Below are 12816 nucleotides of genomic sequence, written 5' to 3' on the forward strand. Positions count from 1 at the left end.
ATCCAGTGTGGAAACAGGCCATTCGGTCCATCAGGTCCACACAGACTGCCCGAAGAGCATCCTACCCAGAGTCACAGCCCCCTATCCTGCATTTCACATGGCTAATCCAGCTAGACTGCACATCCCTGGATACAATGGATGATTTAAATTGACCAATACACCAAACCTGCACCTCTTCGGATTGTGGGAGGAAACTGGAGCAGCAAAGGAAACCCACACAGACACAGGAGAACTGCAAACTCCACACAGATAGTCGCCCAAGAGTGGCATCAGACCCGAGTCCTGGCATTGAGAGGCAGCAGTGCTAACCACTGAGCCATCATGCCTTAGATTCAAGACAAAGGTGTGTTAACACCTAGAAGGAGAAGGGCAGCAGATCCACGGGAGCACCAGTAGTTACAGGAGTTCCCTACCCACTGTCCTGACTTGGAAATATATCAACATTGCCTCAGTGTCGCTGAGTCAAAATCCTGGTATTTTTGTAGTTAGGTCATCTGTGTAATGTTAGAAGCACAGCTCCCTATTAGTGCAAAGGAAGCATCAAATAGAGCAAAAAAACCAAAAGAACTGCGGATGCTGGAAATCTGAAACAAAAGCAGAGATTGCTGGAGAAACTCAGCAGGTCTGGCAGCACCTTTGCAGAGAAAACGGAGTCAACTTATCAGGTACAGTCACCTTTCTTCAAAATTAACTGGGTAATATGATTTTATGATAAAATTTGTAAATTTGGGTACTGTTCAGCAGGCTGGGTAGCTTCTGTGAGGAAAAATAGAGTTAATGCTATAAGTTGATGACCTGTCATCAGAACCTTAGCTTAGATAATGAGAAATAGGAGCAGGAGTAGGCCATCGTCTCTCAGGTCAGCTACATCATTCAATAAGATCTTGGCTGATCTGATTGAGTTCCCAACTCCATTTTCCTCATTGAACTCCCCAGCCCCATAACTCCCCTTTGTCAATCAGAAATCTATCTAACCCAACCTTCAACACAGTCAATGACCCACCTTCCACAGGTCATTGGGGAAGAGTCCCTAACCCTTTGAGAGAAGAACATCCTCCTCATTTCAACCTTAAAAAGGAGGTCTTGTATTTTTGACTGTTCTAAGCTCACCACAAGGGGAAAGATCCTTCAAGAATCCAAGGTTTGTCAAGGTAGTGATCACAGAATTGTTCCAGAAGCTATTCAGCCCTACACCAATTTTATTACTTAGTGACAATCCCCTGCTTTTCTCCCCATACACCTGCACACTGCTTCTATGCAAATAATGATCCAATTCCTTCTTGAATGCCTCACTTGAACCTGCCCCAAACCCACCAACTCCCACAGTTACCTGGATTACACCTCTTCCCAACCTACCTCCTGCAAAAATGTCATCCCGTGTTCCCAATTCCTCCACCGTATCTGGTCCCAGGAGGACCAGTTCCACCATTGAACACACCAGATGGCCTCCTTTTTTAGAGACCGCAATTTCCATTCCCACATGGTTAAAGATGCCCTCCAATGCATCTCGTCCACATCCCGCACCTCTGCCCTCAAAGCCCACCCCTCCAACCGTAACAAGGACAGAGCCCCCCTCGTGCTCACCCTCTACCCTACCAACCTTCGCATAAACCAAATCATCCAACGACCTTTCCGCCACTTCCAAACGGACCCCACCACCAGGGATATATTTCCCTCCCCACCCATTTCCGCCTTCCACAAAGACCGTTCCCTCTGTGACTACCTGGTCAGGTCCACGCCCCCCCCAAACAACCCAACCTCCCGTCCTGGCACCTTCCCCTGCCACCGCAGGAATTGCAAAACCTACACCCACACCTCCTCCCTCACCTCTATCCAAGGCCCTAAAGGAGCCTTCCACATCCATCAAAGTTTTACTTGCACATCCACTAATATCATTTATTGTATCCGTTGCTCCCGATGTGGTCTCCTCTACATTGGGGAGACTGGGCGCCTCCTAGCAGAGCGCTTTAGGGAACATCTCCGAGACACCCGCACCAATCAACCTCACCGCCCTGTGGCCAACATTTCAACTCTCCCTCCCACTCTGCCAAGGACATGGAGGTCGTGGGCCTCCTTCACCGCTGCTCCCTCACCACCCGACGCCTGGAGGAAGAACGCCTCATCTTCCGCCTCGGAACACTTCAAACCCAGGGCATCAATGTGGATTTCACCAGTTTCCTCATTTCCGCTTCCCCCACCTCACCCCAGCTCCAACCTTCCAGCTCAGCACCGCCCTCATGACCTGTCCTACCTGCCTATCTTCCTTTCCACCTATCCACTCCACCCTCCTCTCTGACCTATCACCTTCATCCCCACCCCCATTCACCTATTGTACTCTATGCTACTTTCTCCCCACCCCCACCCTCCTCTCATTTATCTGTCCACCCTGAAGGCTTCCTGTCTCTATTCCTGATGAAGGGCTTTTGCCTGAAACGTCGACTTTCCTGCTGTTCGGATGCTGCCTGAACTGCTGTGCTTTTCCAGCACCACTCTATTCGAAACGCCACCACATTTCAGGCAATGTATCCCGCGCCTTAACTATTCACTGTGTGGAAAAGATTTTCCTCACATCATACTTCCTTCCTTTGCACATCACTTTAAATCGATGTTGTCTCATATTTTGTCTTTTACAAGCAGCTTCTCCCTGGCTACTCTATCCAAACTGCTCATGATTCTGAGAATTTCTATCAAGTCTCCTTCCAACCTCTCACCAATCTGCTCGGATTCATGCAACCAAGTAGCCGTGGAATGAACAAAAAATGATAGTTGCCCAAACGTTGTCTAGCTTTTATAACCTATAATTTATGTCATTAAATGACACTATTTTTGTGGCAATTTATGCACATTTACTGTATTTTCACATATATAAGTAACAATTTTTTTTATCTATCTAACTTCTTCAATTATCTTCATAAATGAAGTTCCTAATTCTTGGAACTATTCTTGTACATTGCTTCTGCTCTCTATCCAATGTATTCACATCTTTCCTATTAAATGGCACCCACAATTGTATACTGAACTCGAGCTGAGGCCTACCAATTGTCTTGTACAAGTTAAACACCACCTCCTGTCTCTTATACTTGTTTTCCCTATTAATAAATCTGAGAACACTATATGCTTTATTAATTTCTCTCTCCACCTGTCCTGCCATTTTCAAAGATCAGATATTGTGAGTTGAGGGTTAAATATTAATCCAGGATGCTACAGAGTACTCCTTTATTCACCCCCCAATGCTTATTAGATTAGATTTAGATTAGATTACTTTACAGTGTGGAAACAGGCCCTTCGGCCCAACACGTCCACACCGACCCGCCAAAGCGCAACCCACCCATACCCCTACATTTGCCCCTTACCTAACACTACGGACAATTTAGCATGGCCAATTCACCTGACCTGCACATCACTGAACTGTGGGAGGAAACCGGAGCACCAGGAGGAAACCCACGCAGACATGGGGAGAATGTGCAAACTCCACACAGTCAGTCACCTGCACTTTCTCCCTGCTTATTCTATGAAAGTAATGCTTAACTTTTTTAACTCAGTTTCTTTTACTATTTTGTACCTAAGTTTTTGAACCTAGGTACCTTTGTAACTAGTTTAACTAATTTACTGGAACTCTTTTAGGACATAACCAGCAGAGTGGGCAACAGGGTAGTGGTAGATAGAGCATAGAAACTGCAGGAACTCTTCAGAACTTCCTTTTCTTTATTTCCCAGACGGTCAACTCAAAGAGATTGTGCGTCAATGGTTGGGGGAGGTGGGATGGAGGAGAGAATGCAGGGAGAAAGGAGACATATTATCACTGGATTACTAATCCAGAGCAAAGGGGTCGACTCTTCTGCTCCTCGTATGCTGCCTGACTTGCTGTGTCTTTTCCAGCACCACACTTTATGAAATATTAACCCAGAGGCTCTGGTTGTGTTCCCAGGGACCTTGGGTTCAAACCCTGCCATGGAAGCTGGTGGAATTCACCATGTCATTTTAAAAAATCATCAGATTCACTAATGCTCTTTAGGAAAGGAAACTGCCATCCTTACCTGGTCTGGCGTACAAGTGACTCCAGAACCACAGCAATGTGATTGACTCTTAACTAGGGATGGGCAGTAGATATGGGCCTAGCCAGTGCGGAGGCTGATCATAGGCCCTAGGATGAATTGTAGGTGGGTGTGTTAAGGCATCATGGATGGTGGGGAGATTGTGCAAATGGGGAGGTTTAAGAGATTGTAGCCCTTGAGGGAGTTTGTCAGTGGAGGGAGGAGAGATTGTAGGCCTGAGGGATGACACAGCATTATGAAGAGATGGTGAATCCAGTGGAGAGGTCTCTAGTACAAATATTGTGAATCAGGGAGATTGTAAGTGGAGAGCTTGAAGATGCAGGGGGCTTGGGGAAAATAGTTGATGCAGGTTAATGGAGGGAAGGCTACCGTTGGGAAATCAGGAGCCAGGAAACGATGGTTGGAGAGATGGTGGGGAAAGAAACTGACTCTTCTGCAGCCCTCAAGCAGTGCTGGGTCTGTGCTTATCTCTGTTTATAGCCATTCTTACCTCCCTCGCTTTGCTGCATTTATCCAAGTTTATGCAAAGGGGAACCAGGTTAAGCTTCATTCAGGTATCCAGGTCAGTGACTCACTGACAGAAAGTAGGCTGGTGACACGTTCATCCCCTCCACAATCTACCAACACCCATGATGATGAGTTTCACTATCACCTTCCACTTCCCATGATGTATGTACCAACAAACTGAAAATGTGTTGCTGGAAAAGCGCAGTAGGTCAGGCAGCATCCAAGGAGCAGGAGAATCGACGTTTCGGGCATGAGCCCTTCTTCAGGTATGAGGGCCCTGAAGAAGGGCTCATGCCCGAAACGTCGATTCTCCTGCTCCTTGGATGCTGCCTGACCTGCTGCGCTTTTCCAGCAACACATTTTCAGCTCTGATCTCCAGCATCTGCAGTCCTCACTTTCTCCTGTATGTACCAACGATCCAAGTAATGAGCCATGAGTTCTCAATGACTAGAGTCATAGAGTCATAGAGATGTACAGCATGGAAACAGACCCTTCAGTTCAACTCATCCATGCCGACCAGATATCCCAACCCAATCTAGTCCCACCTGCCAGCACCCAGCCCATATCCCTCCAAACCCTTCCTATTCATCCAACTGCCTCTTAAATGTTGCAATTGTACCAGCCTCCACCACTTCCTCTGGCAGCTCATTCTATACAAATACAATCCTCTGTGTGAAAACGTTGCCCCTTAGGTGTCTTTTATATCTTTCCCCTCTCACCCTAAACCTATGCCCTCTAGTTCTGGACTCCCCGACCCCAGTGAAAGACTTTGCCTATTTATCCTATCCATGCCCCTCATAATTTTGTAAACCTCTATAAGGTCACCCCTCAGCCTCCGACGTTCCAGGGAAAACAGTCCCAGCCTGTTCAGCCTGTCCCTATAGTTCAAATCCTCCAACCCTGGCAACATCCTTGTAAATCTTTTCTGAACCCTTTCAAGTTTCACAACATCTTTCCGATAGGAAGGAGACCAGAATTGCACGCAATATTCCAACAGTGGCTGAACCAATGTCCTGTACAGCCGCTACATGACCTCCCAACTCCTGTACTCAATACTCTGAGCAATAAAGGAAAGCATACCAAGCACTTTCCTCACTATCCTATCTACCTGCGACTCCACTTTCATGGAGCTATGAACCTGCACTCCAAGGTCTCTTTGTTCAGCAACACTCTCTAGGACCTTACCATTAAGTGTATAAGTCCTGTTAAGATTTGCTTTCCCAAAAAATGCAGCTCCTCACACTTATCTGAATTAAACACCATCTGCCACTTATCAGCTCATTGGCCCGTCTGATCCAGATCCTGTTGTAATTATCATTCATACGCGAGCCTAAATTATAAAACAAGCTATTCATCCACAAACAGCATTAGAATCCAGAATGAAAGAGCTTTTACTCATATGTGCTTATTAGATTAGATTCCCTATAGTGTGGAAACAGGCCTTTCGGCCCATCAAGTCCACACCGACCCTCTGAAGAGCAGCCCACCCCCCTGACTAATGCATCTAACACTAGAGGCAATTAAGCATGGCCAATTCACCTAACCTGCAGATCTTCAGACTGTGGGAAGAAACTGGAGCACCCGGAGGAAACCCACACAGACACATGGAGAATGTGCAAACTCCACACAGACAGTTGCCTGAGACGGGAATTGAACCCAGGTCCCTGGCACTGTGAGGCAGCAGTGCTAACCACTGAACCACTCTTATACATGGGCTGAATTTGTTATATGGCACCCTCTGTGCATTGTGACTCTGTAATACGACAAGTCACTCTGTTATAATGCATGTTTCATTAATGCAAATTCGCTGTAACACAATTGACGAATTGGGGACACTGTTTTAAAGCATGTATCGGTTATCATGCTATTCTGGCCCCATTAGTTTAAATGGTGCTGCTAGTACACAAATTTCTTAGAACACGAGTTGCACAAGAATGGAACTACCACATTAAAGCAGAACTGACTGCACATGTTTGTGTGTGCATGTTATCCACAACAAGATGTCCTCACTTAAAGCCAGAGTTGCATTCCTATAAGTCAGGGCTTTAAGATGACTCTAAGTTATAGATGTTTATAAAATCATGAGGGGCATAGAACATAGAACATAGAAAAGTACAGCACAGGACAGGCCCGTAGGCCCACGATGTTGTGCCGAGACTTAATCCTAATGTAAAATATAATAACTTAACCTACACACCCCTCAATTCACTGCTATCCATGTGCATGTCCAGCAGTCGCTTAAATGTCCCCAATGACTCTGCTTCCACCACCACAGCTGGCAACACATTCCATGCATTCACAACTCTCTGCGTAAAGTACCTACCTCTGACGTCTCCTTTATACCTTCCTCCTAATATCTTCAAACTATGACTTCTCGTACCAGTCAATCCTGCCCTGGGGAAAAGTCTCTGGTTATTGACTCTATCTATTCCTCTCCTTATTTTGTACACCTCGATCAAGTCTCCTCTCTACCTCCTTCTCTCCAGAGAGAAAAGTCCGAGCTTATTCAACCTTTCTTCATAAGGCAAGCCCTCCAGTCCAGGCAGCATCCTGGTAAACCTTCTTTGCACCCTCTCCAAAGCCTCTGTATCTTTTCTATAGTAGGGCGACCAGAACTGGACACAATATTCCAAGAGTGGTCTCACCAGGGACTTGTAAAGCTGCAGCAACACCTCACAGCTCTTAAACTCAATCCCCCGTTAATGAAAGCCAAATCACCATATGCTTTCTTAACAACCCTATCCAGTTGGGTGGCAACTTTGAGGAATCTATGCACCCAGATCCCTCTGTTCCTCCACACTGCCAAGAATCTTGTCTTTAACCCTATATTCAGCATTCGAGTTCGACCTCCCAAAATGCATCACTTCACATTTATCCAGGTTGAACTCCATCTGCCTTATCTCAGCCCAGCTCTGCATCCTGTCTATGTCACGCTGCAGCCTGCAGTAGCCCTCTATACTATCGATGACACCTCCAACCTTTGTGTCATCTGCAAATTTACTAACCCACCCCAAGTCATTTATAAAAATTACAAAGAGCAGAGGCCCAAGAAGAGAGCCCTGCGGGACCCCACTCAACACTGTCTTCCATGCAGAATACTTCCCATCTACAACCACTCTCTGCCTTCTGTCAGCCAGCCAATTCTGAATCCAGATAGCCAAATCTCCCTATATCCCATACTTCCTGACTTTATGAATGAGCCTACCATGGGGAACCCTATCAAATGCCTTGCTGAAATCCATATACACCACATCCACTGCTCAATTGTCGTCGACCTGTCTTGACATCTCCTCAAAGAACTCAATAAGATTTGTGAGGCACGACCTGCCCCTCACAAAGCCATGCTGACTGCCTTTAATCACACTATGCTTTGCAAATAGTCATAAATCGTATCCCTCAGAATTCTTTCCACAACTTTGCTGACCACAGACGTGAGACTGACTGGTCTGTAATTGCCAGGGATTTCTCTATTACCCTTCTTGAAAAGTGGAACAACATTCGCCTCCTTCCAATCCTCCGGTACGACTCCTGTGGAAAGTGAGGAGGCAAATATCCTCGCCAGCAGCTTAGCAAACTCCTTTCTCACTTCCCGAAGCAGCCTAGAGTAAATCTGGTCTGGCCCTGGGGACTTATAAATCTTAATGTGTTCCAAAGTTTCTAGAACATCATCTTCATCAATCTTGATCTGGTCAAGACTGTATCCCAGCTCCTCTAAGTTTTCATTTACAACAAGTTCCCTTTCATTGGTGAAACCCGAAGCAAAAAGCTCATTTAGGGCTTCCCCTATCTGCTCACATGTGGTGTGTCTAGATTTCCAAAAGGCATTCAACAAGGTGCCGTACAAAAGGCTGCTGCATAAGATCAAGGTGCATGGAGTTATGGGTAATGCATTAGTATGGATAGAGGATTGGTTACCTAAAAGAAAGCAAAGAGGAGGGATAAATGGGTGTTTTCAGGTTGTGATCCCTGTTGGTGTGCCTCAGGGATCAGTCTTGGGACAGCAATTGTTTACAATTTACAAAGATGATTAAGGGTAGGGGACCAAGTGTAGTGTTTCTATGGGTATGGGCCAAACAATGGCAAATGGGACTAGATTAATTTAGGACATCTCGTTAACATGGACAAGTTGGACCAAGTTGGACTATGACTCTATGATTCTATAGAAGTTTGTAGGTTACAGGAAGATATAGATGGATTGGTCAGATGGTCAGAGCAGTGGCAGATTGTATTTAACCCTGATGATGACGCACTTTGGAAGAAGAAGCAAGATGAGGATGTATTTAATGAATGGCAGGACATTGTGTAGCTTAGAGAAACAGAGGAATCTTGAAATAATTATTCATAGATCCTCCGAAATCAACAGAGCATGTGAAAGGATTGTTATGAATCTAGTCCCACCTGACAGCACCTGGCCCATATCCTTCCAAACCCTTCCTATTCATATACCCATCCAAATGCCTCTTAAATGTTGCAATTGTACCAGTCTCCACCACATTCTCTGGCAGCTCATTCCATACACGTACCACCCTCTGTGTGAAAAAGTTGCCCCTTAGGTCTCTTTTATATCTTTCCCCTCTCAACCTAAACCTATGCCCTCTAGTTCTGGACTCCCCAACCCCAGGGAAAAGACTTTGTCTATTTATCCTATCCATGCCCCTCATAATTTTGTAAACCTCTATAAGGCCACCCCTCAGCCTCCGATGCTCCAGGGAAAACAGCCCCAGTCTGTTCAGTCTCTCCCTGTAGCTCAAATCCTCCAACCCTGGCAACATCCTTGTAAATCTTTTCTGAACCCTTTCAGGTTTCACAACATCTGTCCGATAGGAAGGAGACCAGAATTGCATGCAATATTCCAACAGTGGCCTAACCAATGTCCTGTACAGCCACAACATGACCTCCCAACTCCTGTACTCAATACTCTGACCAATAAAGGAAAGCATACCAAGCACCTGTGCCCACACCTCCTCCCTCACCTCCATCCAAGGCCCTAAAGGAGCCTTCCACATCCATCAAAGTTTTACTTGCACATCCACTCTTATCATTTATTGTATCTGTTGCTCCCGGTGAGGTCTCCTCTACATTGGGGAGACTGGGCGCCTCCTAGCAGAGCGCTTTAGGGAACATCTCCGGGACACCCGCATCAATCAACCACACCGCCCCGTGGCCCAACATTTCAACTCCCCCTCCCACTCTGCCGAGAACATGGAGGTCCTGGGCCTCCTTCACCGCCGCTCCCTCACCACCAGACACCTGGAGGAAGAACGTCTCATCTTCCGCCTCGGAACACTTCAGCCCCAGGGCATCAATGTGGACTTCAACAGCTTCCTCATTTCCCCTTCCCCCACCTCACCCTAATTCTAAACTTCCAGCTCAGTAACTGTCCCCATGACTTGTCCGGACTTGTCCTACCTGCCTATCTCCTTTTCCACCTATCCACTCCACCTTCTCCTCCTTGACCTATCACCTTCATCCCCTCCCCCACTCACCCATTGTACTCTATGCTACTTCCTCCCCACCTTCACCCTCCTCTAGCTTATCTCTCCACGCTTCAGGCTCACTGCCTTTATTCCTGATGAAGGGCTTTTGCCCGAAACGTCGATTTTGAAGCTACTTGGATGCTGCCTGAACTGCTGTGCTCTTCCAGCACCACTAATCCAGAATCTGGTTTCCAGCATCTGCAGTCATTGTTTTTACCTTCTTCACTATCCTATCTACCTGTGACTCCACTTTCAAGGAGCTATGACCCTGCACTCCAAGGTCTCTTTGTTCAGCAACACTTCCTAGGACCTTACCATTAAGTGTATAAGTTCTGCTAAGATTTGCTTTCCCAAAATGCAGCACCTCGCATTTATCTGAATTAAACTCCATCCGCCACTTCTCAGCCCATTGGCCCTTCTGGTCCAGATCCTGTTGTAATCTGAGGTAACCCTCTTCGTTGTCCACTATATCTCCAATTTTGGTGTCATCTGCAAACATACTAACTGTACGTCCTATGCTCACATCGAAATCATTTATGTAAATGACAAAAAGTAGAGGGCCCAGCACCGATCCTTGTGGCACTCCACTGGTCTCAGGCCTCCAGTCTGAGAAACAACTCTCCACCACCACACTCTGTCTTCTACCTTTGAGCCAGTTCTGTATCCAAATGGCTAGTTCTCCCTGTATTCCATGAGATCTAACCTTGCTAATCAGTCTCCCATGAGGAATCTTGTCGAACGCCTTACTGAAGTCCAAATAGATCACATCTACTGCTCTGCCCTCATCAATCTTCTTTGTTACTTCAAAAAACTCAATAAAGGTTGTGAGACATGATTTCCCACGCACAAAGCCATGTTGACTATCCTGAATCAGTCCTTGCCTTTCCAAATACATGTACATCCTGTCCCTCAGGATTCCCTCCAGCAACTTGCCCACCACCGAGGTCAGGCTCGCCGGTCTATAGTTCCCTGGCTTGTCTTTACCACCCTTCTTAAACAGTGGCACCACGTTTGCCAACCTCCAGTCTTCCGGCACCTCACCTGTGACTATCGATGATACAAATATCTCAGCAAGAGACCCAGCTATCACTTCTCTAGCTTCCTACAGAGTTCTCGGGTACAGCTGATCAGGTCCTGGGGATTTATCCATTTTCACCTCTTCAAGGCATCCAGCACTTCCTCCTCTGTAATCTGGACATTTGCAAGATGTCACCCTCTATTTCCCTCCAGTCTATATCTTCCATATCCTTTTCCATATCCATATCAGTAAATACGGATGCAAAATATTCATTTAGTATCTCCCCCATTTTCTGTGGTTCCACACAAATGCCGCCTTGCTGATTTTGAGGGGCCCTATTCTCTCCCTAGTTACCCTTTTGTCCTTAATATATTTGTAAAACCCCTTTGGATTCTCCTTAATTCTATTTGCCAAAGCTATCTCATGTCCCCGTTTTGCCCTCCTGATTTCCCTCTTAAGTATACTCCTACTCCCTTTATACTCTTATAAGGATTCACTCGATCTATCCTGTCAATACGTGACATATGCTTCCTTCTTTTTCTTAACCAACTCTCAATTTCTTTAGTCTTCCGGCATTCCCTATACCTACCAGCCTTCCCTTTCACCCTGACTGGAATATACTTTCTCTGGATTCTTGTTACCTCATTTCTGAAGGCTTCCCATTTTCCAGTCGTCCCTTTACCTGCAAACATCTGCCTCCAATCAGCTTTTGAAAGTTCTTGCTTAATACTATCAAAATTGGCCTTTCTCCAATTTAGAACTTCAACTTTTAGACCTGGTCTATCCTTTTCCATCACTATTTTAAAACAAATAGAATTATGGTCGCTGGCCCCAAAGTGCCCCCCCACTGACACCTCAGTCACCTGCCCTGCCTTATTTCCCAAGAGTAGGTCAAGTTTGCACCTTCTCTAGTAGGTACATCCACATACTGAATCAGAAAATGAGGGTATTGGAAATTTTTTTAGATGGAAATGGTGTGCAAGGATATGGGGAAAAGGCAGGATATTGGCAGGAGATAACAGAACCGTTATAGGCACAATGGCCTCAATGATCTCCTTCTATGTAGTAACAATTCTGTAGTTCTCTGTGATTTCAGTGTAACTTGTAACTAGTTGCTACACACATTAAATGATATCTTGTTTAATACAAGAACCTCTTCTCAATAGGTTAGAATCCCTGAAGTGTCGAAATAGGTCATTCGGCCCTCCCAGTCCAAACAATGCTCCAAACAGCATCCCACAGACACCCCCTGCCCCCAGTAACCCTGCATTTCCTATGGATAATCCACTAGCCAGCACATTCCTTGACTCCACGGGGCAATTCAGCATGGCCAATCCACCTGACCCACACATCACTGGACTGTGGGAGGAAGCGAGGAACCAAGAGGAAACCCACGCAGACATGGGGAGAATGTGAAAACTCCACACAGACAGTCGCCTGAGGCTGGGATCGAACCCAGGCCTCTGGTGCTATGAGACAGCAGCACTAACCATTGAGCCACCGTGCTACCCTTAAGAAGGAGCTTTCCCTCAACCACATTAGACCAAGCTGGCTTTGTCATTTCCCACAGTTAGAAAGGATAACAGCAGCAACTCTCATCAAGAGCAGTAGTGCCATGGTGTAGTCAGCTGGCAGGGGGGAAATACAACATGCTGAGCTACTGCGTGCGTTTGATTTGACTGCCTATACAACACATTGTGAGCAGTAGTATGAGATCTTCAGTCTCACCCTTAAGTTGCCTCAATATACAGCACCATCA

This window comes from Chiloscyllium punctatum, chromosome 7 (assembly GCF_047496795.1).
Source record: "Chiloscyllium punctatum isolate Juve2018m chromosome 7, sChiPun1.3, whole genome shotgun sequence".
Taxonomy (NCBI): Eukaryota; Metazoa; Chordata; class Chondrichthyes; order Orectolobiformes; family Hemiscylliidae; genus Chiloscyllium; species Chiloscyllium punctatum.